A 25,720-nucleotide genomic window follows, 5' to 3' on the forward strand; every position below is an offset into this window, starting at 1 on the left:
AGCATGCTAAATTTCTTTCACCTAGCAAATATGTTTGTCATGGAACATCCCACAGAACCTGCCTTCTGTGGGTCCCACTGTGGGAAATGCTGAGAGGTCCATGGTCTTCAAGCAGAGTCAGAGTGCTCTGCTTTAGAAACCCCAATCTTCTCTCAGCACACATGCTTGTCAGAAAGGCCTGCTAAGACACTCAATTCCAGAACCTCCTTGGCTTTAAGCAACTTTCAAAAGAGGCAGAGATCAAAGAAGCCTTGCTGGTTCCCAACAGGGGCTTTGGAAGCATTTTCCTACAACCTCCTTCAGCCTCAGGCACCTTCCCTGGTTTCTGGATCAGGGATTTTTGAGGGGCTTGGCTCTATAAACTCTGACTTTGGTAGCTGTCCATCCTCTTTGACTCGAGTCTTGTCATAACCCCAGTTGGCTTCCCGGTAGCTGTTCTCATTCTTTGGTCCAAGGACATAACCTCACCCCGGACTCTGCAGCTTTACCCTGCAACTCTGTGGCCGAGGGGTCCTCTTGTAAGGTTTTATGCATGAAATCTCTTGCTTCTGAATCAACATATGGCTCACTACCTTAAGTCTAACCTTGTGCTGCCTTGTGAGAATGAGTTACCTTGAAGGCAAAGGTAATGGTCCAACCCATTTTAATCAAGAAAATTTCACAGTGATCTAGTTACCTTAGAAAGATTGAGGGGTGGAGCACTGAGGTATAATATATTATCTCATTTCAATGTCCCAACAAATGATGAGGAAGTTGCAACTTCTACCTATTTTCCAAATCAGGAAACTGATCATTTGAGAGATAATAACTTGCCCGAGTTCACAGAACTTAAGTGATAGAGTCAGAATTGTTTGAATCCAGGCAGTCTGACCTCAGAGTGCACACTGCTTGGAATCAATAAGCTTCCCTTGATCCACCCCCCAGGGTCCCCAAACAAGGTCTACCTATTCACCTTCTGGAACCACTGCCCAGGAACATGGCACTCTTCTGCGGTCATGATCCTGAGGCAGCCTGGGTTCCCAACATCACCCCTCCTTCAGCAGTCTGGTCAGCACACCATCCCCTGGGTCTGTTCTCCTCTCCCTGTCCCTCTGTCAGAGCAATGTATTTCTACTAGAGTTAACTAGGAAACTACTCTGAGCTCATGTCCCTTTCTGGTAACTAAATGGTTTTAAACCAAGCTAAGTGTCTATGTCTCCAGAGACTGCATATGCAGGGTCTCTAATGGACACTTACCATCACTGGGTCAGGTTTCAACTTCAGCATCCCATGAATCCCTCTTTGCTTTGCATGGACTAACATTCTCAATTCCCCTGCACCTGAGCTTCCTGGAAGCTTTTTTTTTTTTTTAAACAAACAAACAAACAAACAAAAAAAGCAAGAAACCTATGCCTTGGCCACACCCCAGACCAAAGGACCAAGAATCTCTAGGAGTGTGACCCTAGCACTGGCAGTTTAGGTAATTCTTATATGACATGAGAGTTGAATACTCCTGCCCCACATGTAGGGCTATGTTCTTAAGTGGAAACACGTTTTCTAAATTTGGGTCTTTATACATCGCACAGTGCTGGTGAAAGATGAGAATCTGCTTATCAGAGGGGGGGAAGAGGGTTTAAGAGTCATAGGCCTGACTCCGATCACCACATACTATTGGGTCAGAATCCGCTCCTTTGGGATTTGGTTTTCTCATGAAATAATAAGGGATTAATACTAACTTACCTCAAAGGTGAGTAATGAGAAATGATTATTTCAGGTGGTCACCAGGTACTATTTAGGCAGAGTTAAAATGTGATTTTCCTCTTAAATATTACCAAGAAAGCCCCAGTAGCTGCACACGAGAACCGGACTTGATTGCAATGAAGCAGACGGCACAGACTCACTAATCACCCGTAGATGGCTGCTGCTCTTTCCTCCCATTAATATCTGTCTTCTGGAGAGCAATTTAAGGAAATAAATCAAAAGGAAAGGACACAGGTTCTTTGGCACGCTCCCAGAGAACCGATGCTGTCTTGCTGACAAACTGTTTCCCGAAAACAGGTGTGCCCTGACTCAAAGAGCGTGGGGCCCTACAATGAAAGAAAATACCCAAAGCATTCTTCCACTTTACAAAGTCTTCTTGAAGTAGAAACTCCCCTTGTGGATCGTTAGTTAACTTATTACTCCTGGGGTGAAAAAAATCATTCCAAACAGAGATGGAACGCTGAAAAGATCACGTTAACCAGTGGGGAATTAGGATTTAGCTTATAAAACCTTTGCAGGAACTCGTGATATTTGAAGTGAGGTTTAATCCCATGAAGCTAGAAAGAGCTCGAAGAGAAAGAGATATATTTAGGTTGCAAGATACAATTTTCAGGCCCTGCCAACCACCATCTCATGTCACAAGCGATGGGAGCATGGGCAGTGAGGCAGGGTAGAGGCTCTCACCGACACGGATGTGAGGAGGCCCACCTGTGGCATATCAGCCTCTGTCTACAGCTCCTAAGAGGTCAGCACCAAGGTCAGCCTCCTTTGAATAAGAACCATCTGACACCAACTCCTCGTGTATTTATTATACCCCGAATCCTATGCATTAAAGAAGGCTTTCTAAGGAAGGCATGCTTTCCTTTCTAAGGCATTCCTTTCTAAGGAAGACAACAGGGCATGTTCCCTGACCTCCACTCTCTTGTCAACTTCTTAGGACCAGATATTCAAATCTAACAGCCTTGATCTTTTGGGAAGTGTCCCTAAAAAAGCACAGGGGTAGGACTGCCAGATAAAATATGGGAAGCTCATTTAAACTGGAATTTCAGATAAATACAAATTCATGTTAGAACATAAGTATGTCCTAAATACTTCATGGGATATCCTCATAATGAAAACAAATTCTATGTTTATCTGAAATTCAAATTGAACTGGGTGTCTTGTATTTTTACTTGCTGAACTTGATAGCCCTACTTAAGAGATCTGTAGGCTCTGTTGTAAGCTTTGTGACTTAGTCCCATTCTTAGGTTGTTCCTCACAAATAAGGAATTTGGAGTTGTTTTCTAGTTGTGGTAGTGATCTGGGATGATAACCTTCTATTTGCGTCCGATCTTTTGTGACCAGTGGCATATATCCATAACAAGAGTTTTCAGTGATGCGAGTGATGCTAAGTGGCCATGCCGGGTTGAGAGTGCGGATTGTGACTTTATAAATTACAGATCCCTAAAGGCCAGGGTTGCTTGCAAGGCCTAAAGCAGTGCCGGTATTCTAGAATCACTTGTTAAATCCAAGGGCACAGCCATTTGCAACAACATGGATGGATCTAGAGGGTATTGTGCTAAGTGACACAGGTCGGACTGAGAGAGACCAATACTATACGATTTCACTTAAAAGTGTCATAAAAAAAATCAAATGAATAAAACAAAAGGCAGAATCAGATCTATAAATACAGAGAACAACCTGATGGTTGCCAGAGGGGAGGTGGGGGTTGGATAAAATGGTGAAGGAGAGTGGGAGACACAGGCTTCCAGATTGAATGAGTAAGTCACGGGAATAAGAGCCATGGCATAAGGAATATTCAGTGGTATCGTAATAGTGATGGTTGGTGACAGATGGTAGCTACACTGTGAACACAGAATAACGCATCACTGAGATATAAACCTGAAACTAATGTAACATCATATGTCAACTATACTCAAATAAAATAAGAATAAAAATAAATACATAAATACATAAATAAAACAAATAAATCCAAGGGCAAGAGCTTGCTTCCTCCTGCTACGTGCTGAGCAGCCACATGCTCGACTGAATGAAATTCCTGGTGCTGGGTGGTCTGTCTACAGCAAGAGATCCTTATAGATGGAGAAGCCTAAGAGGTACTGGTGGTTGTCAAGGGTTAGCTGCTGAGAGTTAAGAATCACCTTGAAAATCTTGTGAAAAGGTAAATCCCAAGCCCCAGGCTTCTGGATTCCAATTCCAAAGTCCTCACTTGAGCTGCGAAGTCCTCACTGCAATTCGGACCCCGTGCTGGGGCTTGTGTTTACACCTTGTGCCTCTCCCCCCAGGCTCCTGGGAAGATCCCAGTCAAGAGCTAGCTGGGTGCCCCCACCCACTGACCCAGCAGCTCAGATTCCATCAGGACTTCGAATAATGAGAGGACTTGAACTCTCTTCCTGTGTCCTTTTTGTGCAACTGTTTCTCTCCTTATGTCTCCAGGCCTGACTACTGCCAAGGCTGCCAAACATGAGACCCTTTATGCCAGTCGCTTTATACCGTTAGCATTTCTGGATCTGGCTTTCCTATTAGCACGGCCTGGCATTTCAATGATGCTTGTTAAGGTAGCTCCTGGGTCATATACCTGGGGATGTCCTGCCTTACACGGTCCCACAACGAACACCACACAGCTTCACTCTTAAAAACAAGCCCACTGCGATGCTGAGAAGTTGGGGGTGTGATGACGAGCCCTTTGAGTCAGGGTCTCTGCCTTAGCAGGTGAGGAGCAAGCCCTCTGGGAGCGACATATTTCCCAGACTGTCTTGTGTTAGGAACAAATAGAAGGACCCTCGGGAGATGTGTTTATTGAGAGTCTAAATCTGAGAGTGATTTGGCCCCGAAGACGAGAGATGGGTGATGGGGCGGAACAGAAATGACTGAGACGGAAGCAGGAAATGGCCTGCAATCGGAAGCAGATGCCAGCACCTACCTGGGGGAACTGCAGGCAAATGTGCTCCTTGAGTCTAATTTCAGAAAAGGTAAACCTAATCCCTCTTGGATTTCATTCATTCTTCCACCTGTCTGACGACTATTTATGGAACACCTGCTATGTGGATAGAATAACACATCTTGAAGTGAAAAGACTTGTATTAATTAACCAGAAATCAAGAGCCTACTTGCCCTGAAAATCAGTAGTTTTTTATTAAGTTACCAGAAATGGGAGGCGAGGCCCTCAGACCTCTGGAGAGGACTTCCAAGTGGTGAGTGAAGTCAGAGGCGCTGGAGCAAGGAGGTTCTGCCAGGTAATTGTGTGAGAGGCAGAGCCCTGCAACGGAGGGGCTCCTGCTGTACCGGTTTCCAGCGGGCTATGGGAACCCAGTAGGGCTTGGAAGCCCCATTCTAAGCGTCTGTGTTTTCACCTCCTGCAAAGTGAGGCCTCAACACAGGTAATGCTATTGAAAACAAGTGTAAGTGGATCGTTTCACGTAAACTGGCAAAGAAGACTGGTGTAGGTTTTAATTTGTGATTATAAAGAACCAGGAAGGATCCTTTATCAACACCTAAGGAATTGGGGAACCAGCATTTTTGCCAAAATACTATCGTTCTAATTAGACCTGCATTCACTGAACTGGCAAAGATCAAATAAACTCGTAATAAGACTGCCACTGAGCACAAAAGGATACAGCAGAGATTAGAGATTGTATTTGGATGAATCAATTATCTATAGCAACTATGAGAACCACCACCACCAGTACCCCCAAAAGGCCATGCCCCAGTTTACCTTGGGTTTTTCCTCCATGATGCTCCTCCTGCCTGAAACACCCTTTCCAAAGCTTCTCCTGACAATCAGGAGGTCAGTGGTCTTGTTTTCAGCACAGAAATGGGAGGCGAGGCCCTTGGAAACACACCTGTTTCCAAGGTCAACATCAAGCTTGTTCATTCCCTTGTTCATTCATTGAGTTATTTTGTTCTTTGACCTGTACTGGGCACTTAATGCATGTCAGCCCCTATGGGGTACATTGAGGATACAGACATGAAACACAGCACCTCATTTATCCTCGGGGAGCATGAAGTTTAATGGAAGAGACAATAGAAAATTATACAACTATGTGGTTAGGGTTATAATAGCAGTTTTTATTATGCAAGAATACTGGGGATGTTTGGCAGGCCTCTTAGGAAAGGCAGGGCTTGAGTGGAGTCCTAAAGGATGAGGAGGCACCTGTTGGAGGAAGATATTATGATCTATGATGGAATCAGCTCATGTGACCCATCTTCTTTCACTTTGCTCTCTATAAATGATCTATTTTGATCATATATCTAACCAGGATTAGAAGTGCTGTCTGAGGCCTGAAAGAAAGAGAAATGGCCTCGCAGAACAAAAGACATGTGCCCTGGTCTCAAGCACTAACACACGGGGATAAACATTCTGCATGTTAAAACAACTTCACTTTAGGATGACAGCCTAAGCATGCAAGTTCATATATTCTATCTCCCAAAGTTCCACGGAAATGGCAGAAAATATGTATGAGAAAGAATAATCTGTAACAGGGATGGAAATCAGAAAAGGTTACCATCTGTAGTCAGAAATTCTTAAAAGTTTCTGGAAAATAGTGAAGAGACATGGTTGGATTGAGCCAACAAAAACTACCAGAGATTAGGTTTCAGAGAGAGATGATGTAGAGGTGAAAGCTATTCTTCCCAATAGAACCCCTCCGGAGAATGCAGGTCTGGAGCCACAGAGAGAAGGAGCAGACAGGGGAATTAATAGAAGGGCTCTGCAGAATGCTTCCCCCCCTCCCTTTTGCACCCATCCCAAACTCTGCACAAAAGGGCAGTACACCTATGCAGTTCACTGCTCAAAATATAGTCTTGCTAGCTTGGGCACTTTGGACAGTCAAAAGCTTGCCTACCTGCTTCTTATTCTCAAATGAGAATAATATTAATATTCATATTCATAAATATGACTGGTCCACTCAAAAGGCAACAGTTATTTAAGAAAAACCAAGAGCATAAAAGAGAAGGATCCAGAAGAAAAACAGAACAACTGATGCCAAAGGAATTAGAGTTGAAACAGGACACAGAAGATAACTTTTTTTTTTAAGTGTTATTACTGTTTTCAGGGAAATTTAGGAGAATATTGTATCCATAAAAAGGATACCCTTTTTATGTATCCTTTGAAAAAGGAGCCATTAAAAAAAAATTTTTTTCCCTAAAACTAAAGATTTAAAAAAGACCCTGAGTAGAAAGGTTGAATTACTGACATGAAATGACACAAAAATAAATCTGAAATCTGGAAGACAAATTTGAGGAAACTCTGGAATCCACATAAAAGAAAAAAGAGAAAGGGATGTCTCGGCAGCTCAGTTGGTTAAGCATCTGCCTTTGGCTCAAGTCATGATCTCAGGGTCCCGGGATCAAGCCCCATGTTGGGCTCCCTACTCAGCTGGGAGTCTGCTTCCTCCTCTTCCTCTGCCTCTCCCCCTGACTTGTCTGCTCTCTTTCTCAAATAAATTAATATATAAAATCCTAAAAAAGAAAAAGGAAAAAGAAAATATTAGAGAAAATTTAAGAATATAGAGGAGAGAGATCCAAGATCCAAGAGATCTAGTATCTTCTGGGGCTAAATGATATAATATTCTTCCAAATAAAAGCTATTGGAGGAGAAAACACAGATGATAGAGAAGATGAATATTTCAAAGAAATAACAGGATATTTTCCTGAGCTGAATAACCCTTGAATCTTCAGATTAAGACAGCTTGAAGGGGACTAATGAAAAAATGACACACTTAGACATTTCCCAGGAAATTTTATGATCTCTAGAGAAAATACTAAAAGCTCAGGGAGGGAGTAAAAAAGCTACCTGTAAAGAGAAAGAGAGTAGACTTTGCATCTGCTTTTCGGTTTGCTAGAACACATTGGAACAAAGCCCATAAAATTGTGGTGGAAAGTTATTTTGAAGCTGTATTTCAATTATAAGGGCAAAATGAAATCTATAAGGAATTAGCCCTTCTGCTGTTTTGATGAAACAACTCAAAAATATACTCTAGAAAAACTGAAAATGAACCCAAGAAATAGGCAGACCTGGAAACAATGGAAATAATCCAGTTCTGATGGAAAGATAACCTAGCGGAACAGCCTATTTAGTCAGAATTAGGAAACAGGGCTGTGAAGAAATCTTCAACAAACAAAAGGTTATCACGATCGACTGGATACTTAAGAATCAAGAAGTAAACGATGACAGGCCATGTATGAACTTAGTTCCTCCAAGTCAACCAGAGAAGAGAAAGAAAATGAGAAATGCTACAAGATAAATATTAATAAAAGAGACTCATGGTCTCAGTATGAAGCAAACTAAAATACAGTTTGCATTTAAACAACGGACTCTAAAAAACACTGGTGTCTAAAGCACGTGAAGGTAAGCCTCTGTGGTCAAGGTTAATAAATATAGTGAATCCCTCTAAAATCTCTGTGAGTTCTAGTTCACTGGGTAAAATAACTGCTTCCCTATTGTATGATTTATGAGTTTTTTAAAAGAAGGTTGTAACTTCATGGGTTTTGTTTCTTACAGATTATGCTTTTTTCTAGGTTTTTCTTTTTCTTTTTCTTTTTTTTTAGGATAATATTCCTAAGGGTGGAATTAAGTTTCGAACGCTGGTTAAAAACCTTTTATTTCCCCAAATGTACCTTTGTTTGATTACTTATGGTCTTTTTTGATCTTCATGAGATGGTTAACTAAGCTTCAGTAACTGAAAATATAAACCTATACCTATTAAGAAACAATTAGCTTTTAAGAGATGTTGATTCCCCAATCTCTTTGTATTTGATTGGTTTAAAATTTTTTTAAAGACTTTATTTATTTATTTGACACAGAGAGATCACAAGTAGGCAGAGAAGCAGGCAGAGAGAGAGGAGGAAACAGGCTCCCGGCTAAGCAGAGAGCCCAGTGCAGGGCTGGATCCCAGGATTCTGGGATCACGACCTGAGCTGAAGGCAGAGGCTTTAACCCACTGAGCCACCCAGGAGCCCCAACTGACTTAAAATTTTTAACTGGCAATTCAATTTCATTGAAATCCAATAATTTCTGCTTTAAAGAAATCAATACCTGAAGTTCAATTCCTCAGGTTCATTTTGGAGTTCTCTTTCTTCTGTTAAAGTAAAATGAATTATAATGCTTTTTAATTTGAAAATATTAATTGTGCTTATTTTAGGCAGTAGAATATTAAGAGTGAGGTTTATTTTCTTCTTTATGTCCTTCTATGTTGTCCAAGTGTTTTATCACAAACACGTATTGCTCAATACTTAAATTATGTAAAATAAACATTAATAGAAGACTATTTAAGTATATCACTGGGACCAGAAAGTCTCAGGTTCAATGCCTTTCTTTTATCAAGCAAAGTGGCAAGCTGAATAACTATGCAAAAATTATACTGAATAAGATTTAAGTAGGTGGTTTGGAAAAACACGTTTCAACCCATCATTTGCACTGTGTCTGAAATCTCTGCATCATGGAATTCTGCATAAACCCTGCCCACTTGTAAACCTAAGAAACTTCCAGTTATTTGGGAACTTTTAATAGGGATTTTACTAACTGAAGAGTGCATATACAGGAGAAATTATAGGTTCATTTTAAACTTTCTTAAAATGCACCTACTTAAAGAAAGTAAAATGGTGATTAGCAGGGCCTGAGATGAAGGCAGAATGGGGAGTTAGTCTACAATGGCTACAGAATTTCAATTTGGGAAGATGAAAGAGTTCTGGAGAGGTACGGTGTTGTGGGTTGCACAACACGAATGGTGCTTAATGCCACTGAATTGTACTCTTAAAACTGTTAACATTTTTAGGTTAATTTTATGTTTTGTATATTTTATCACAATAAAAAAAAAGTCCCTGTTTTTTAAGTTCAGATGTGATTTAATGTGATTTCAGTGAGAACTTTCCTTTTTTTTTTTTCTTTTTTTACACAGTATCTCAAAATCAGTACCTTTTTGTCAACCTGTAGCATAACAAAGTTTTGTGCCCTTAACCCTTTGGGACTTTAATGAAGTAATCCTCCTGGCAAGGATACCCCGTCAGAGCAGTAAGGCACCTCGGTCCGGGCTGTTTGGAAGGCCAGAGCAAGAAGTCAGTTCTTTTCAGAAGAGCAATGGACTGGGCTTTTAAAGTTGGACGTTAGCCAACATTTTTGGAGGTGACTATAGCAGATTTTAATAGTAGTTATTTTTACAAAATGAAATTTGGACCAGGGGCTGCCTCTTTCTTAAATAGCTTCTATTCTGTGAAAACATCTTCTGGCGAAACCAGCAAATAATCTCATGAAAACCATAACTTGCAGTTAAACTTCAGCTCCGTTTCTCTATAAAGAAAGTTCCTGAGAGAGTGAGGGGTTTGAGTTAACTGCCCTCAGTTCAGGGATCACCAAGAGTGCCATGGCCGTTCACGGCCAAATAGACAGAAGGCAGCAAGAAGCAACTAGGTGTGCAATGGGCTCAGGAAACAGAACTGATTTCCAAACAGGCACAACTGCCAACAGCAGGGGCGAGTCATGCTCTAGAAGCATAGAGCACAGCCTTTACTCTCTGTCCTTGGTTGCGTTAAAATCCTTATGTGGTTGGACACTTCACAACTATATCACGGATTTAATTCCTGACAGCCACTGGACCTTGGGGACAGTACCAACCTGCTGGGGGCCATGGCAAAAGTTATCAGCAGTATGACTCCATCACATTTCACTGGAAGGATTAACAAATGATGTTTTTGTTATTCTTTTACTGTGTGTATATAAATATATGTAATATTTATATAAATATATACATATAAACATATATGTATATATAGTACACAGTTCTGTATGTATAATTTATAATATTTTTCTTGAGAATGGGATATTTTGATTAAAAGCATTCTGATAGTGGGGTGCCTGGCTGGCTTAGTCAGTAGAGCATGGGATTCTTGATCTCAGTGAGTTCAAGCCCCATGTTGGGCATAACAAACCTACTTAAAAAAAAAGCAAAAGAAAAAACAAAAAAAATTCTGATAGTTGCCAAACACATAACATGGTCAGTTTTCAAAGACTAGATATAATGAAACATGCTTCCAACTAAACTTTACTGAATATAATTTAGTCTTTCATTGATGACTCAATTAAAAAGCATCAGAACAATGGTGCAATGTCCCACAGGTTTCATTATGAATATCAATTATCACTACAGTATAATTCTATGGAAAATGTTAGGAAGGCTTCAATCTTTCATCTGGCTTGGGTTTTATGTGACTATGACTTTGCTAAAAACAGATTATAGTTTTAAAGCTATGACATTACATAGCTCTCCCTCTAGGTACCACCCAGCTAATGGTAAAAGGACCATTCACACAGCATTGAAGGCAGAAATAATTCATATTTCTTTTACTTTAAAAAGTTAGAACTTTCTTATGAGAAAACAGAGAAAAAGGAAATACTTAACACATATTGGGGCTTTAAAATAAATTTTATAAAGCAAAAGTAAACAGGGTTGTTAAAATATTGTAACACCATTTGACACATACATCACTTACCTGTTCCCAAACTCACTAGCTTCCTGCTGTCTATCTGGTTAAATCCAGCTTACCTTAAATTGGTCAATTCTAGATCACCACAGACCCACCTCAGGTATTGTATGGTTTTTTTTTTTTTCCCCTTTTCCAACCATTTTCTCAATCCCAGATGGGTGTCAATTTCTGTTACCAGGATGTACTCACGATGTTTGGTACTCATGGATGACCCTCTCACTTTTGTAGTCATGCCAAATATTCTCCATTTTTTAAGACCCAGTTCAAAGCTTAATTTCTCCTTGAAGGAAGATGCCTTTCAATGTCACATATCATTCTAGGGTTAATTCTTCATCATTACCAGAGGTTTAATGAGTAGATACAATGTGCTGCATGCTACACTAAGCATTATGAGTGGTTGTAACCAAGATACAGCTCTACAATTTGTTGTATTTTGTATGTTGTCTAGCCTCCCCATTGGACTATAACCTTTTCAAAGACTGGCTGGTCCTGTATTATGCTTGTAGTATCCTGCTTAGCCGGGACTCCTTGAATGAAGTGTGACATGTATTGATTATTGAAACATTTGGGTCATTGGACCACATCGGCCTGGTGTCAATGGTAAGCAAATGAGAGACAACTGGAGGAAACTTACCAGTCCTTGGACACAAAAGAGATCTTTCCATAGGTACGTGACAACAGGGCCCACTATACAGAATTAATAAATAGTGAATGAACAAATGAATGAGTGAAAAAAATAATTAACCTTCTAAAGGCATGGTGGGAAGACCATCAGGAGAGGGTAGCATTTTAGTGAGAAGACAATCAGAGGTATTGATATCTCTGCAGCAGAAGAGACAGCAGGGTCTCTTTGAGTGAGGATATAAGGGTTATAGTTCTGAATATTCCAAGTGCTAGATGTCTGGAGCCACAAGCCAGTGGGACAGTTGCCATTTTGGCAGCTTTGTAAGAAGACTTTGCTGAATGAGCTTCATCGTACCTGGCCAAGAGGAATTCCCTAGCTTTACTGTAAACCATTAGAGCAGAAGAACAGGCTTAGAAGGATTGGAAATGAACCAAAGGAGGGTGTCAAGAAGACAGTAGGGCCTGTCAACAGAAAACTGGGCAGCAGATTAGAGTAGGTGTGAGCAAGGGAGACAAAAGCAGATAAGGAGGGCTAAGCAGTGACCAGGGAAAAAGAACACAGGTACTACTGTCCACACAGCCTCTCCAGTGGAGAGGATCCTAGGTGGCAGAAACAATGAGGGAGATTTTACTAAGGCAAATAGTCAAGTCTCAGAGTAGCCCAAATCCTTCAGAACTGGCAACAACATTAATATGTAGGACACTGTTCTGAATTTACAAACAAGATGCCCATTTGTAATTTGGTAACTGAAATATATTTTCCTCTAGAAATTATTTTAATTAGGTTAGGTACTTTTCCCAAATCATAAAAACCTATTTAAATAATATGTACCTGAAGTTTAGTCCCTTATACAGGTGTTTTAGTCATACCTAATTACCCCGTATGTCCCAGCTACTCTGGCTGCTTAAGAAATAATGCCCAAACTGATGGACTTAAAACAACAACAATGTTTATTTTGTTCATGAATCTGCAATTTAGGGCAAGGCTCAGCAGCGATAGCTCATCTCTGGCCCACTTGGCATCAGAAGGGAGAGGAGGACTTAAGAATTAGGGCCTGGAATCCTCTGAAAGCTTCCCACTCCTATCTCTGGTGGTTGGTGCTGGGTGTTGGCTGAAACACCTACATATGGCCCCTCCATATGGTCTGGACTTCCTCACAACATGGCAGCTGTTTTCCAAGAGCAAATGTCACGTGTGAAAGAAAAAGAATAGCCCAGAGACAAAGAAATTGTATCTTTTTATGATCCAACCTTGGAAGTCATCTAGTATTGTTTCCACTGTGCTCTATCAGTTGGATCAATCACAAGCCTATGTAGGTTCAAGGGGAGGGCAACAGACTCCTGGTCTTTATGGTGAGTGGCAAGATTCTAGAAGAGCATTTGGGAGCTGATATAATTATATGTGAGTAAAGAGCCAGGACTCTAGGGTCATATACCTAGAGTTCTGTTATATATCCTTGTGTAACACTGGGCTATTTACTTAAGCTCTCTGTACCTCAGCTTCCTCAATTTGTAAAACTGGACACTGAGAAAAAAAAATAGTTATTTTGAAAAGAGCTTAGAAGTCTATCTAGCTCCCTAAATGTTCGCTACTATTTTAACACCAGGAAGATACCCACACAATTTTGGGCAGTGGTACTTCATAGTTTCTAGGGAAATGGTGGTGGTAGCCGCACTATCAGAGGAAGAAAGTTAATGATAACAGCTCACATTATTGAACACCTAATACCCGTCAATTACTATGCCAAGTAAGCTGGCTTAACAGCCAGTAAGGTAGGCACTGATATTATCCAGGAAAGAAAACCGTGACTTAGGTAACTTGCCCTAAGTAACAGCTGCAAGTTGTAGATGTAGGACTTTCCCCAGATTAGTTTAACTAGCTAGAAGTCTGAATTCCTGGACAACTGTGTGGAGTAGAACCTTTCTCCTAAGGGTGCCTGGATGGCTCAGTTAGTTAAGTACCCAACTCTTGATTTCAGTTCAGGTCATGATCTCAGAGTCATGAGATGGAGCTCCATGCCTGGCTCCACACTCAGTGGGGAGTCCGTGTGAGATTCTCCCCTCTGCCCCTCCTCCTGCTCATGTTCTCTCTCTCTTTCTTTCTCTCTCAATAAATAGATAAACCTTAAAAAAAAAAATCTTTCTCCTAAATCTGATTTGCGGGTGAGTGAACAATGAATGGTATTATGCCATTGGGAGTACTATGCCATTGGGATTTGGGGTTATGTAGTAAACCTATCTTGACTGGATTAGTACAAGAAAGATAAGATAGATACACAGTTGACCCTTGAACAATGCGGGGTTTGAACCATGCACAGGTCCAATTACACATGGATTTTTTCCTGATAAATACAGTATAGTACTGTAACTATTTTCTCTTCCTTATGATTTACTTAATAACATTTTCTTTTCTCTAGCTTGCTTTATTGTAAAAATACAGTGTATAATAATATAACATACAAAATATCTGTTAATTGACTGTATATGGTATTGGTAAGGCTTATGGTTAATGGTAGGATATTAGAAGTTAAGTTTTGGGAGAGTCAAAAGTTCCATATGGATTTCCCACTGCATGGAGGCTTGGCACCCCTAATCCTCATGTTATTGAAGGGCCAACTGCACTTGGGCACTACTAATTTAAGGATTCCTTTCTTAAAATAAAATAGCTCTTGTTATTGTGTAAGACAGCATATTTGCCTAAAAGAAAATCATTCTTTAGGTCAGTTCCTACCAGTCTCATTCTTTTGCTGATTTAGAAGACAGCCTTTGGCCCACTGAGAATAGGGCTAGGCATACTGATCTGGAATGCCTGACACTGATAAGAACAGATTGCTTACAAATCAGGCCAACTGTTCACCAGCTGAAGAACACCCCTTCGAAGGTTTAACTCGGGTGTAAAATCTAATGGCTCCCAGTTGTTTGCTTGTCTCTTTTGTTTTGAAGTTTGTTTGTTTCTGTTTTAAAAGTAATTCTCATTTTGTCTACACTGGCCAGCATGACCATGAGGAAGAAACTGTGGCTGTTGAGAGACATAGGATCCCTAAAAGTGGACTGTAAGTTCCATGGGTAGAGACCTTGCCTGTCTTGTTCACCGTAGTATCCCTGGTGTCTGGGCTAATGCCTGGCACACAGTAGGTGAACAAAGCTTGTTGAATATATGGAAGACTCAGTGCTTGAGTACAAGTTCAAGCAAACAAAAATCAGAAGTTCATAAAATAAGCTGAGTTTTCTATGCCAGTGGCATATATCGCTCAAAACTATGTGAGGGAGGGGCCCCAAATGCTTCCTTTAATATGGAGATGCGGCAGCCAGTTAATAAATGCTTGGTTCCTGTGGCATCTGATGCCTGGGAAGGGATAGGATGGGATAACTTTTGGTGGATGCTATTTTTTATCCCCAAGGATGTTGTAAATATGGTCATCACAAAATTGGTTGTGGTTTTCGTTGTATGAATCACATGAAAGTCTGTGGGAGTCAGCTGAGCAGAGTCAAAGAATAGAATGCTTCTCAACATTTGCCCCTAATGGATAGGGTTTAAGTTCATAAAAGTAAAAAAAAAAAAAAAAAAAAAAAAAAAATCTGGAATCATTCTTTAAAAGATTCATCCTCGCACAAAAGCAATATGCAGCCTTAGCTTTTCCTACAGTCGTTGGGATAGAATTCAGAAAATATGAATGATCCTTCCATTAGGACAAACAACAGCTGAGTATCATTCAGATTAAAAGATTTCTTTCCTGCAAATCAAATATAGAACTTTAATGTCAGCTGAGTATACTACGTTTGACATTAGTGTAAACTAAATTTTAAAGAGATGCTGTGTCTCTAATTAAAGGCATTTATAGAACTATGTCCCAAAAAACTAAGGTTCACTGCAGAGATAGAAAGAACAGACTGTCTTTAGTTTGAAGAAAATGGCTCCAGCGAATTTAAATATTTATCATATAATTTTTATATAGAAGTTTTAATGAGCACTAACTTTTATGGCATCACTTCTGGAGACAATAAAAAAAAACTATATTTTGGGATGCTATTTCTAGTCAGATTTCCATCATGGGGCAGGATTTAAATAACAGTTGATTTCATGAGGAGTAATGGCACATTCCTTTCTGAAGTTAAAATTTCAAACACCTGCCATCAAAGAGGCAAACAGTACAGCTGGGAGTCAGAGATTTTTAGACTTTTTCCAAGTTTCTTTATCAAGTTGCCTCTGAGACTCAAAACCCCCAAACCAGGTGTTCTCTTCTTGTCCAATGACTAAAAAATGTTTGAGAAAAATCCTCTCTCATAATTCCCCAAGAACACATGAAGGAAAATTGCTAAGCTTCCATTTCAAATGTTAGGGATTTGGATTGAGTTTAGACAACAGCTTGTACAAAATGTCACGGCTCCAATTCTCTTACGCTGAGACGGGGGATGCTGATGTAATAGAGCAGCTTTGGACAATCTAGAGGCAGGGTTGGAAAGGTAATGATACATGATGTCAGCCAACCAACCAACTGCAAAGCTACCTAGTAGGTTGGAGAAGAATGGTAGGCAATATCTTCTGCAAATTCAAAGTTACAGGAGTTACCTCCTGTATTGTTCTCAAATAACCAATAAGTCAAATAGAATCCTGAGTTCAAATTACTTAGGAAGTGTCTCCATTCTCCATTTCATTTTGAATGTGGCGCATCCTGGGGACCTCTGGTAGATAAATTAATAGGCTCTATCCTGAGTAACGAAGTTAGTATTATAACTTACGGATTCATACAAGTATGTGCTTTACATTACACTGGGAAGTTATGTAAGTTCTCGAATGATCTCACATAACATCCTGCATTCTTCATCTGAGTACTCCTGGCTTATTTTCTCCGAGTGGATAAAAGCCATTTTGTTGCTAGCTTTAGTCTTACTTCTGTGGTCCATGGTTTTAACTTGCATAACTTATGTTAACACTATCAGTCCTTCCTCTTCACTCTTTTCTAATGAGGTAAGAGTTTCCCAGTCCATGTAACATAAGAATGTTTATGGATTTCAAGGAGGAAAATGAACGAAAGTTATAGTTTGGTAGCTGTCTGGATATACCATTCCTTTTCACACAGAAATTCGAGAATACTGTGAAATTCACACATTCAGAGAATAAAATCAGATGTGGAACTGGACGTGGAAATGGTGGTGTTTTGTCTAATGCAGTTCTACGAACTTTCGGCATCATTTGCTTACCTATCATTTAATTCAGGGGTGGACAGAATTCTAGGGAATCCAGGAACTTGGATGGGAAAAATATGACACTTTCAGTTTTGCCAATCTCAAACTGAAATTTAGTATTTCTTTTCATTAAAATGTAGGCTACAAATACAGTACCTGTGATTTTGTCACCAACAGAAATCACGGATGTTCTCACATCACATTACAGGTGGTACAGATATTCCGAAATACCTTCTACACTTGTCACTACTTCAAAATGATGGTAGTTATACCTGCTGCTAGTTTGTATTATTTAAGAATAAATTATTAACAAAACACATATCACAATTGCAAAAAAAAATCTGGTTAATGTATTTCAATAAAAGTGGTTTCCTCTGTAATCTTGCATACTTTAACATACGCATTTAAAAGCATCATTCTGAGAAGTCTATAGGCTTTCCCAGGTTGCCAAAGAAGCCCATGACATGAAAAAGGTTAAAAATCCCTGAACTTATACACAAAGCAACAACCAGGTTTCAAGCAAATCATTCCTCGCTGCTATCTTTTGAAGCTGAAACAAACTTGACCTTGAAATCAGCACAGTCTAACTGCTTTAAGTAAATGACTCTGATGACAGTCATTTTCTTTTTATTTTGCCACAAGAAAAACCTGTGGATTCTAGAGCATCTCTGAGATCATAGCATAGGGTGCTCTCTTCTAGTGATAAACTTTATCATTGACATTTTGTCATTGACACAGACTTGTTCTCTTATATTTCACACTGCTGAAATCCAGTGTATTTTATAAAGGCACTGAATATAATCATTTCATAACTTTAATTTAAAATATCATAGAGGAAAATATATAGAAAATCTTTGCTGTATCTTTGCTATCTAAGCTACATTACTTATTTTTTATTTTTATTTTTATTACTTATTTTTCATAAAAGAAGCAAACATCAAAGTAGTCAATCAGAGATAGAGCTTTTAAATGCAATGCTAACGGTCCTATCCATGCTCATTTGAAATGTTGCAAACCGATTAACATATTTCTAGGAGTGTTAAGAATGTGGTCTCTGAGTTACTATAATTATGAGATCAATTAAATGATGAGATGATGCCTCAGTAGATGTACCTTAATTGTAAGCACATTAGACTTTTTGGAAAAACCTCTGTGGGATCTCTGGCCAAAAACAGATTTACCAAATGTCAGTCAGTTCAATGAATATTCAGTCATTGAAAGCAATTGAAAAATTATTGTTGCATCCACAATTATTCACTTATCACTGAACCTAATACTGCTCAAAATTCTTATCTTCAAGAAAAATATAAATGCAATTAGAATTCTAAAACTAAAAAAGAACATAAAAATAACAATATATAATTTCATTACCTTGAGATATAAATCAGATATCACAAAATACATATTCATATACACAGTGAAACCATTATTTTCTAGCCATCAAAATAGTAAGTATATTAAGTGTGCTGCTTTAAAATTTTCCTATTTCTCCTGTTGGATTTGTAAGATTTAGAAACCTGATTATAAATGTAGGCTTCAATGAGCTTAAATGCCAGAGGTTTCCTTTGAATTATTAGCTACAAAACTACCCAATCTATCCAATGATAGAAAAATCCAAATTTACGAAACTTGGGAAGAAAAGGAACTAAAACAGTGCAAATAAAACAGTTTGCATTGTATACTGTGCTAGGAATAAGGAGATAAAAAGTCTTATTAATCACCATTACCAAATTATTCATTCAAGATCTGGAGCAAATTTTAGTGACTATTTATATCTGGATTTGAATTAAAGTAACATCTACTATTGTTTCCTTCTGTGGGCAAGATTTCAGTTCCTAAATACAAGAACAGCTTGCATGACTCCTTAGTGAAGACTACCCAATGCCATTCTCTTCACAGCTGAATTTTCAGAGGAAGATCCTGAAAACGGGCACTTTGCTCTAACAACCAAAACCAGTGACAGGCATACACACATAAGAGGTTTCACCCCAATTTCCCTGGCATATTCCAGATTATTTTTCCTCTAAACAGGAAGCTGTTGACAGTTTCCCTGGTATTTTCAGACTACCCTATTTACAAGAAAAAAATCCCAACTTTTGTTTCAAAGTATAATGTTCTTTCCCGCTGTGCCTATTGTTGCTAATTATGCATGCTGCAAACAAGATAGAAACCAAATTCCAAACTATTCTAGGCTGATTCAGAAGGGGTAACAATTGTAAAAAGAAAAAAAAAAAAGCAGTTAGTAACATATTGCAAGACTATGCTGGAGTCTTTAAACCCAAAACAATGCTGAAGGGAGGATTCCTGGAATTCGACGGGGAATGTTTGGCTCCAGCTGTAAAATCCGTATCTCTCAATAATGTCATGTTAGCAAGTGTTGAGCAAGAAAGGCGATTATATTTTAACTTACTTCGGAGAACATTAATCCAAATTTAACCAAATTCCAGAGACTCTGCACAAAATTAGCAACTAGAAGCTGCTTCACATTTTTCCCCCTGGTACAACAATCATTGCTCATGACGATAAACTTGTAGGAGGTAAAAGAGAGGGGGGAAAACCACAGTCATCTATAAAACATATAACTACTGTGTATAAAGCAGGCTAATTACCTCACACCAAAGAAGTGCAAGATTTAACAGTCCATGCTCTGCGGCCCCAGGGGAAGCAGGGGTGCGGCGGTAGGAGCAGCAGCAGGAGTAGAGCAAGCAGCAGCAGGAGCGGCCAGCATCCACCAGATTCTCCCAGGCCTTTGACTGTGTGGACTCAGCCACAGACTCTGCCTCCAGCTGACGTCAAAGTCCCTGTCACATGGCCAGATGAAAGCCAAGAGAGCATTGGTTGTCGTAGCAACCACAGAACAGCTCTGAAATTATTTCAATAGGTCATCTGTCACTGTAGGGTGTGTGTGTGTGTCTGTGTGTGTCTGTGTCTGTGTGTGTGTGGTTGTACACACGCACCCCACAATCATCACGGACAGCTCCCCAACACCCTCAACCTCCGAGGCTGCCACTCAAACGTTGCCTACAACTTTCCTCTTTAAGACTTTGGTGTCTGTTCGTTACAGTTCCTTGCAGGAAAATGCATCTGTCGCTCTGAAGTTGCTACTAGTCTCCTTATCACCAGAACGAAGCATGCATGTCTCTCTCTGGAGAAGGAGAGAAACTGAAAAATCCTGGGGGTGGGGGGCGGTAGTTTTCTGAGCTAATTAAAGCTATTTGTAAGCAAAGGGATAAAAACAGAAACTCAAGGGGATCTGGAAGAAAAGATGTCTTGACCCCGCAAGAAGCCACGTCGAGGTCCTGAGACCACGCTAGCGATGGAAAGAAATAAAAGAAACACGGGGGTAGTGGCCCAGAGTCGGCTGAGAGAATCTAACGACCCCGACACCGAGTGGGATGGGGCGGGGGGCGGGGGGGAGAGTATGAATGCCAGAGTCCCTCACTATAAAATATCTATGCAAGAATGACGAGTAGTAAAACGGCACCACTTTAAAACGACCTCGTGAGTACATTTAGAACGCGTTTAGACTCTCGTGTGGAGGTCACCATACACGGGCCAAATCCTCTCCTCCTAATGCTCCCAGGCACAGCCGTTTGGGGCTCGGGGCGGAGTAAATGGGGGACTGTCCCACAGACGCCAAGCACAGTGACAGCCTAGAGCAGCGAATAAAGGCACGGTCCTGCATGGTCCCGAGCATTTCTAACTTCAGCTTCACTTCCTTTAGCACCATCCCCGCTTCTTTCTAACTCAGCCCACGTGCTTATTTCCCAGGGCCTCCTCCCTCTCTATTAACAGGAAGTCAATTAAACAAAATGAAATGAAGGTATTCTGGAAAATACACGCAGAACATGTATACTCATTCAGAGGGCACAAGGGCTCAAAGGCAAGGAGAAAGAGCCTGCTCTCAAGACCGAACAAAGGACCTTTCCATGCTAGTGTCATCAGGATCTCTATTCTGGCTCTTAAAAATTAAAAAAAAAAAGTTGCTCCAGGGTGCTCCAAAATATATGTACTGCCGAAGCGAGCACAAGGGTGCTCCAGAATATAAAAGGAAGCTAAACCACCTGAGCCACTTGAAAAGAAGGAAATTTCTTCATTGTCAGAAATTGCTTCTTGTTGAACAATAAGACCAATGTCCAAACTGCAGCTATAAAATCCTCCCATTCCGGCTTCCTCTTCTTCCACTTCTGTACCAGCCCCAACTGGGAGAAAAGACAGATTTGTATCTGAAGAGCTATCCTCCTGACGCTATTAGCTGTAGCAGTGCAAAAGTCAAATCAAGCTGCCCATGCTACAGTGATTTCAGAGACAGGACAGGTGGGAATTTACCTGTCGGCACAACAACAGGGGGCTCATTGAACCCAGTGTCCATCTAGATGGATCGGGATGTCTCACCCGGGTCAGATTTCTGCAACAGCCACAATTCATCGTTTTGCAGTTTGTTCCAGCTATGTCTGGGTTTCTGTTCAGAAATGCATATCGTAGTAATGCGTGGATGGGCAGAGAGGAGGGAAAGCAGGTCCTTCCAGACTTCCAGGGCCCCAACTCCCATGAGCTGCCTGCTTTAGCATCTCTCGGACTCCAGATCCCTGGCTGCCTAACTCCTCCTCTTTCTGCAGCTCGGGCCTGAGGAAAGCTGCAGTACCCAGCTCTGCCGATAGGTGATGTCCTCTGAAACAAGAAGTTCCTGGTTCTGAAAATGCCGAAAATTCAAGGGCTTTCATTTGAAAGCTAGTTTGAAATTTAGCAAAAATCTAACACCTTTTCGTTTTGAATTTTTGATTATTTTTAAGACTAGGTATACCTTACTATATATTGATTTGGGCTTAAACTCATTATAAGTTAGAATACTCAGTGGACTGAACTTCCAAATGAAAGGTAGATGCGCTTAAACCCTTCTTTCTGTAGCATGCTTCCCACCTGTTATCACTCATTTTCACTTTGCAAACTACCTAGGATTAGAAATTCTTCTTACAGCTAAAGAAGCTACCAGTCACCTGCAGCGTTGAAATCGCGGTGATGATCTCTTTGGAGCCAAAAGTTTCTACCAATTTGGCTAATTAATCCAGATGTAGCTGAAAATATTATAGGAAATACAGAAAAGGGTTTCTCCATTCACAGCCCGTCACATTGAGGGAATATATGTCCCTTTACTTTTTAAATGACAACTCATTTTTTTAGGTGAAAATGATTCAGTGAATTTAAAAATACCCATTCAAAAATAGTTCTGCACCGTAGTTTTCGCTTGCTGTATGAACGTCAAGGCTGCCTATTATTAGTTTGACCACTTTCCCGGAAATAATTGGTAAATACCAAAGAAGGAGTCTGACTCAGGTTCACACACCTAAAATAACAGGTAGTATGGGTCACTGAGCAGAAAACTATAAATGGCCTTTTATTTGATGTTTCTAGGTAAAATGTTCCTGTCTCCCCATCTTAACATTAGTGGGAAGGCCATGGTGCTATTTTTTGGAGACACTGGGTTCAAATCTCATCTGGGCAAGTTACTTCCATCCTCTGATCACCAGTGCCTACATCCTAAGATTGTTGTGAGGATTATAAAGTTAATGTATTCTAAAATTCTGACTCCCTACCATAGGGTAGATGGATTAATGTGTATGTCATTTCGGGTTTATCCTTCTGACTCTGATAAGTCTACAAAGATTTATAGGCAAAAGACACACTCTTATTCAGTTCTACAACTCACAAAGAGTGCTCAGTAAATGTTGAGTGTCTCAACTATTGGGAAATCACTGCTGAGCAACAGAAAGAAATGGTTCCTTTTTCTCCCCCGCAACAGAGAAGAAAGAGCTCCCCTCAGCTCCCCAAAAAGGCAAAGGAAGGAAAAATAAAAATAAAACCGTGGAGTTATCACAAAATTTTCTAGCAATGAGAAGGTTCAAATAAATTTCCCAAGTAAATCAAACTTATCTCTGCTAAATCATGAATACTTCTCATGAGTGTTCATTAATTATATGCTGATGTATTTTATGGCTATTACTGTTGATGTTGGATAATCTTTTATAGTAAGTGACATTAATTGAGCACTTAATACATGTGAAGCATTGTTTTAAGTGCTGCAGAGATATTAAATCATTCACTACAATAACCCTAGGAGGCAGGTGTTACTCTCTTTTTCACATTTCACAGCTGATGAACCCTAAGCATAGAGATGACAAGTACCTTGCCTACCTAGTACATGACAGAACCAGGATCTATACCTGGAAAGCCTGGCTTCATAAACTCTGGGAAATTATTTACATTTGATGTATTTTTAGAAAGAACTGAATGTTTCTTATGTTTATTTTATACATGAGGATTGTTTTTATTTTCAATTTCTTATGAGGGAGAGAAGGCTAATTTATCTTTTCTATATCTGAGAACTCTAATGATCTCAATCCAGTTTTGGCCTAATGAGTAATATGGCAAAAAAAATCTAATCAGGAAGATTTGAATCAAGGAAAATGGACAAAGTGCAAAGTGAAAATATCCTGAATAAAACTGTGCCCAAATTATTATAGTTTTCACTGAAGCAACTCTTTGGATTGAACTCGCTTGGGTAACTTCTGTTGCCCATTATGATGGAGTTTCATGTGTTCCATCCAATATTCTCACTGAGATAACAATAAAAGCTGGAGTTAAAAAAAAAAAAAGTGGTTGGAAGGCATCAAAGAGCAGCAAAGGCAGAAAAATCCTTAAGTTCCAAGATCTCAGATAAAAGGAAAAAAATCTACTGATAGAAGCCCAACATTCTCCACGTTATCTGCTGCTTTTCTCCTCAAATTATTTGATAATTCTTAAGTGGTGCGGGGCTTCTAGCACTCTTGAAGACTAGAGAGATAAAAATTGGGAGTACAAATATTTAAAAGCACAGAGGACTTTGGGGATTAAGAACCTGATTTAAAAAAAAAAAAAGGTATCAGAGAGAAGTGATACTAACTTCCTGAACTGTTTTCCCATTGAAGTATTTGCTAATTCCTAACTGATGTTAAGCAAAAGAACAAGAAGTAAAACATAAAACTGCAGCAAAGAGCATTAAAACATGAAGGGAGAGTTTAGCAGTCTTATAGTGCTGGGGAGACAAAAATTAGAGTTCAGGATTCTCCAAGGAGTTGGAGCTGGTCAACACCCTGAGTTTTCAAGCCTCCTAACTCAAAGGCTGTGCCATGGATGTAGTGGAAAACAGGAGATAGAGGCATCCTCACAAACACCAGGACCCATCCTAGAAATTTTAAAATGCCTAGTTGGATCGAGGTAATTTGTCGCTATTCTAACTATCTTCTAGGAAAAAAAAAAAATTAACCCTCTCTAAAGAAAGATGACAGCAGATAGAACCTCTATCATTTTTCACACGCTACTTCCAATTCAGTCCAAAATCATTAATCATGCCAAGAGATAGGTCTAACTGACCAAAATCCAAGAGGAAAAAATAGACAGTAGAGACAGATCCAATGGTGATTCTCCTTTTGTAGTTATCCGACAGGGAATTAAAAATAGCTGTAATTTTAATATGTTCAAGGAAATAAATGGCCAGAAGGATAATTCCACCTGTAAAAAAAATTAAATCTATGAAAAAGGAACATATTCTAATAAAGATCTGAAAAGTACAATAACTGAAATTAAGAACTTAATAGATTGGTTCGAGAGTAGGGAAGATATATCAAAAGAGAAAAATAGAAATGAAAGGTAGGTCATCAGACACTATCTAGACTGAAGTATAAGAAGAAAAGAATAGGAAACACAGAAAACAATGTAAGAGACATGTGGGACATGATGAAAAGGCTAACATGTGCATTTGGAAGAGGAAAGAAGAGAAAAGAGGTAGGACAGAAACAATGTTTGAAGAGAATTGGCTGAGACATTTCCAGAATTTATAAAACAACAGATTTAAGAAGTCCTATATAACCCAAACAGGATAACTACAAAGAAAATCACACATAAATACATCATGACCAACCTGCTGAAAGCTAAAGACAAAGACAAAATTTCTTAAAAGCAGTGAGACCAGAAAGTCATATTAACTTTATAGGCAAAACAGAAGACTTTTTAATAGTAAAACTCAACAGTAAGACAAACAATCCAATTAGAGAATCAGCAAAAGACAGGAAGAGACATTTCCCCCAAGACTATATACAGATGACAAATAAGCCCATGAAAAGATTTTCTAACATCATTAACCATTAGGGAAACGCAAGTTAAAAAAAAAAACCATAATGAGATATCACTACACAACTATCAAAATGACTAAAATAAAAAGTAGTAAGGATACTGAATGCTGGCAAGGATGCAAAGAAACTGAATCACTCATACATTGCTGGTGGGGTTGTAAAATGACACAGTCACTATGGTAAATGGTTTGGCAGTTTTTAAAAATATTACACAGGCAACTACCATATGACTCAGTAGTTGTACTCCTGGCATTTCAGAAAAATGAAGACAAGTTAAAAGCTTGTACACAAAAGTTTATAACTTTGTGATGGTCACTAATTGGAAATAATTCAGATGCTTTTTCTTTGTTTAAGATTTATTTACTTATCTGAGAGAGAGATCATGTGTCTGTGTGTGTGCACTCACACAAGTCAGGGGAGGGGCAGGGGAGAGAGAAATCTTCACGCAGACTCTGTGCTGACAACAGGGCCAAGTGTGGGGCTGGATCCCAAGACCCTGAGCTCATGACCTGAGCCAAAAT

The 25,720-nt window shown here is 39.6% G+C and overlaps 1 protein-coding gene across 4 annotated transcripts in view; it reads right to left on the reverse strand.

The window, feature by feature from the left end:
- Nucleotides 1-25,720, reverse strand: part of NCALD (neurocalcin delta) — a 382,803-nt gene that overhangs the window by 53,452 nt on the left and 303,631 nt on the right. The window contains exon 1 of one of the 4 annotated variants that reach the window (XM_032316831.1): nt 19,641-19,815. The exons of the other annotated variants lie outside the window; for them this stretch is intronic. The gene's annotated coding sequence lies outside the window, so the exon portion shown is untranslated. Of the gene's footprint in view, nt 1-19,640; nt 19,816-25,720 lie in introns of those variants that run through there. 4 annotated transcript variants of the gene reach the window in all.

This window comes from Mustela erminea, chromosome 16 (genome assembly GCF_009829155.1).
Source record: "Mustela erminea isolate mMusErm1 chromosome 16, mMusErm1.Pri, whole genome shotgun sequence".
Classification (NCBI taxonomy): Eukaryota; Metazoa; Chordata; class Mammalia; order Carnivora; family Mustelidae; genus Mustela; species Mustela erminea.